Raw genomic sequence first — 4629 nt, 5'->3', positions numbered from 1 at the left:
TAATTATCATTGTAACATTTACACATCTTACAATATTATTAAATATAAATTATTGTAGATTAAATAGATGAAACAAAATAGTATTATATTATCCTGGCTATTATAATGGTAAATAAAATAATATAAATTAAACAACAAAATAATTCAGAAAAGTATCTCAAATAAATCTTAACACCACACAAAGTTCAACAAATTATATTATATGTGTATTTTTTCTTATTTTACTATCTCACAGCTTAATAGAGTGGAGGGAGAAATTGTATTTCTTCAGAAATGTTCCATTAACAGCCAAAATCAAATTAATCATCGCTATTATAGTTGAGAAACACTTTGAGCTTAGCTGGTAATGGTAACAGATTAATTTTAACCTTCAGAAGTTTACTCAACTCATTTTCTTTGTGATTGCTCAGAAAGCGGTATTTTATCAATTCCCTAGCAATTTCATCCTCAGTATCGTTGTAATCGTTCATTCCTTCGTCAACCAAATCGTTATAAAAATTCCATCTTCACTAATATGATTATTTTCCTCATCATCAGACTCGGATGAATCTTTAGACATGGTCTCCTAACTTCTGCTATTGGTATAATGGTTATTGGAGAAATTTTTGATTGTAGAAGATAATGTATTTATTCTTAATCTTTTTGTATTTTCTGGTTCTTCGGGCAATGTTTTATTTTGATCAGAAGCTTCTGATCCTTTTTTTTTTGGTATCTGATACAGTTTTTTTAAGTAATCTTTTATCACACTGATCACTTGTATCTTTTTCTTTAACATCAACATCAACGCCATTGATATCGTCATCATTATCTTCTTCAAAATCAACATCATTGCCATAGTTATCGTCATAATTTTCTTCTTCAATACCGACATCATTGCCATTGTTATCGTTATCATTATCTTCTTCAATATCAACATCATCGCCATTTTTATCGTCATCATTATCTTCTTCAATGACCTCATTCCCAAAAGTTGAATCCACATCTAAAGTTTCCTTTTCCCGAACCCTAACCTCATTTAGAAATTTCTGTAATTGAATCATTCCAATAAGTGTCATCCATCAATTTTTGTTCATAACTTATACTTGGTTTACATTTGGTGCGCATTTGCAAGCCAGGTTGACTTTCATTCAAGCAATTTCGTATGGATGCATGAATGTTTAATCTGCATAACTCTTGTAAACTCAATGGTTCAACAGTAGCTGAAAAACATACATATATTTAAAATTTATTTTTTTTCAGTTTACAATGTATTGACTTACAAAACTTTGAAACTTTCATACTACTACATTTTTCTGCCACAACAAGATCTGGTATCGATATTTCAATGTTTCGAATTGTTTCTCATGAGTCTTCACCATTCCTCGTTATTTTTAAGAGGTACCCTTTCAATGGCATAACTAATACACCACCAATCTAAATACAGATAAGAAAGGTTTATTTAATTGTATCATTAAAGATTATCTTTTTAATGAAACAGTACTTTAATAAGAGCCTCCATAAATGAAGATTCCGCTGGTGGTACTTCAGCTCCACAATCGATTATATCATAGTAACCCACTGATATCAGATCACATGCATTTCCTATATATACAATGACATTTTAATAATATTAAGAATAATTTTAAGCTTATATGTTACATCAATATTGTCTCATAAGTTAATAATAATAACACATAATATATTATTACCTAATAATAATTAATATGTAATATAGGTTATGTAATAGGGTATGTTTTTGTCAAAAATTAGTTAAACTTATTACATGACTAATAGAAAAATAAATTATTATACTCTGTGCTACAAGAGAATGTAACCTGGGGGCACATTAAATTTGTCAATTTTTGTTAATCCAACCCCTCAAGAAAATCAGTCAGTTTTCTTTAGGTCAAAGCTGGTCATAAAATTGTGTTGGCAATTTGGCTTCAAGACAGCAAAGTTCCATAATTTATATACAGAAGCAATTTGCATTGTTTTATAGCACAGAGTAGTAGAATATAATATCAATACACAGATTAAAAAATATCCTTGGAAATTAAAACTGACGAATACAATAAATTATCATTGAATTCAAACTTATCACATGCATTACACTGTTAAAGGAAAACTCTACAACTACTTTTACCTATACAGAAGAACAACGTCCCAGGGTTTTTTAATTTATTATAAGTTATTTAATAAAATTGATTTTCTAAAGTAAATATTAAATACTATTATCTTCAAGAGACCTATAAGTTATAACTAAAGACCGGATTTTTGTGCAGCTAAAAACTAAAAAAATGTGCAAAAACAAAATTGTCATTATAGGTACTTCAAATTTTAATTTTAATAAGTAATAACTAATAACTGACTTTACAATATTTGATTAAAATTTATAATCATGTACATTTCAAGGTTTTTTTCTTTAAAATTATGTCTTCTGTCACTTAATATATGTTTTAACTGCGAAACACACGTTCTACGTCAACACTTGTTATCGGGCATTGTTTGTAGGAGCTTATAATAGCAAGATCTTTTTTTAAATCTACATCATTTCCATTTATTGAATTGTTATACAGTTTTAAAATATTGTGTCCGGGATTTTTTATCAAATACTGATTTGAATTTTTCATATAGTATTTGTACTTTTTCATTTGCAATTGTCTTAAGTCCATCTCTTACTGTTTAAACTACATTTATTTGATAATTTAAAGTTGAATTTTGTTTTTCCAGTTTTGTAATTGAATTTGGCAACTTCGACAAATGTGATCGAATAAATGTTAAATCAGATATAATTGATGTAGTACTCAAAATGGATTTTACTTTTTGGACAGATTGGGCGTCATCTTCTATATTAAATACCAATTCTTTAAATTTATTGAAATTTTCAGAGTAAAACAAAGCAGCTTCTAATCATGTTCCCCACCTTGTTAATTACAGGTTCTGGAGGAAGGCGACAGTCCATACAATTTTTATAAGCAGTAATACGATGAGGTGCTTTTAAAAACATTTTTTTCCATTATTTACTAGTTTATTTATACCCGGGAAAATGTCTCTAACTTTTTCAGCCACACGGTTTAAGCCATGGGTGGCTTAAAAAATGTTAATTATTATTGATTACAGCAGAAAATTAGTGTTACCTACGTATTTGAATTATAGTGTGCATCAATTTGTTATTCACGTTCACAACCAATAGCACGACGTGCAAAATATAATTTTGCCTTCTGTTTTCAATTCAGACATTTTTCGAACCAACACTTTATTTTAGAACAATGACTACTACTAATTTTCGGCATTTTAAATTAAATAATATCAAGTAATAATTAACTATAAAATTATATAAAACACGAGTTGACTACGACGGCTGCGGATAGACTGTAGTACTGTATGTGTATACTGTATATGTAATTGATAATCAATCGACTATCGTAGTACCTTGTCATTACTCATTATATTAATTACTTCGTATTATATCGTTATATATATATAATTATATTGTTAGATATAAAAGTCCAATACTTTGTATAACAACATAATATAGCACCGATAAAAATAATACAAAAATACAAAAATATTTGTACAAATGTACATTTTTATAAAAAAAACCCGAAACGTGCAATTTTGTGCAACATAAAACTTTCTTTAAATTTTATTAATCTACATCTCTTGATTTAGATTTGTAGATTGTTTCTATTGAATTTAGAACACGCCATAAAAATATGCAATTTTTACGGGAATCCGGTCTTTAGTTATAACCTATTTTTTAAACATTTTATCAGACCTTTTTCACAGGATTCTAATTATTTATGAGTACTTATAGTTATTTAATTAATATGAATAAAGTATATTATCCCTTTGATGAATACTGGCTTACAAAATTCAAAATAATCAATTGCTGCAGAATTTTGTTTAAATACTTCCAACTTTTGAAATGCAATATCTGTTTTCTATTCATCTATCAATGAACTATGAATTTCAATGCCATGATTAACTCCATTAACACCTATAAAAATAAGAAAAATGTTGACAATAAATTTAAACTTTAAAGATTATTACTGGATTGGGAGTATAATGAATAAATATTGATATAAAGCTTACCTAATAAAAGGCCAGCTAGAGTACTAAAATACCCTTTTCCAGAACCAATGTTTAAAAACTTATGACCCTTGTGGAGATCCAAACTTTCTAAAACAGTAGCATAATCACGTGGTGAACACAAATGAACATCTGCCGATTGCCAATCCGTGTCTCTATAGGCGTTTACTTTATTATCATTGGTATAATACAATCCTCGATCGACACTTCTAAACACTTTTTCCACATTAATTGAGTGTCTATACTCTTTCTTAATTAATGCATTAATAAGCTCATCATTGCTGTTGTAATTGCGAATTGTACTTTCAAATTGACCCATGTTTATTGATTGTTAAGACACCAATATAATATATTGTAACCAACTGCAAACCAAAAACAAATTCATGTTAACACTAAGAAGTGAAATGACAACATTGATTGATATCAAAATTGTGCAAAATAAAGTAATTTATTACATATTATTTTCAATATTGTTAGGTATTTTATTTTTTTTTTATTGATTTGCACAGTGTCGGCCTGGCCATGGCCGCTGGGCCACAAATGTTTTTTTAGGGTCTT

The 4629-nt window shown here is 28.1% G+C and overlaps 1 pseudogene; it reads right to left on the bottom strand.

The window, feature by feature from the left end:
* Positions 1-299: 299 nt before the first annotated feature.
* On the bottom strand, positions 300-4390 carry LOC132943143 (protein-L-isoaspartate O-methyltransferase domain-containing protein 1-like; annotated as a pseudogene).
* Positions 4391-4629: the final 239 nt, after the last annotated feature.

Source organism: Metopolophium dirhodum, chromosome 1, assembly GCF_019925205.1.
Source record: "Metopolophium dirhodum isolate CAU chromosome 1, ASM1992520v1, whole genome shotgun sequence".
In the NCBI taxonomy this organism is placed as follows: Eukaryota; Metazoa; Arthropoda; class Insecta; order Hemiptera; family Aphididae; genus Metopolophium; species Metopolophium dirhodum.
Note: the sequence above shows the minus strand (reverse complement) of the source record. Positions and strands in the feature narration are given on the sequence as shown.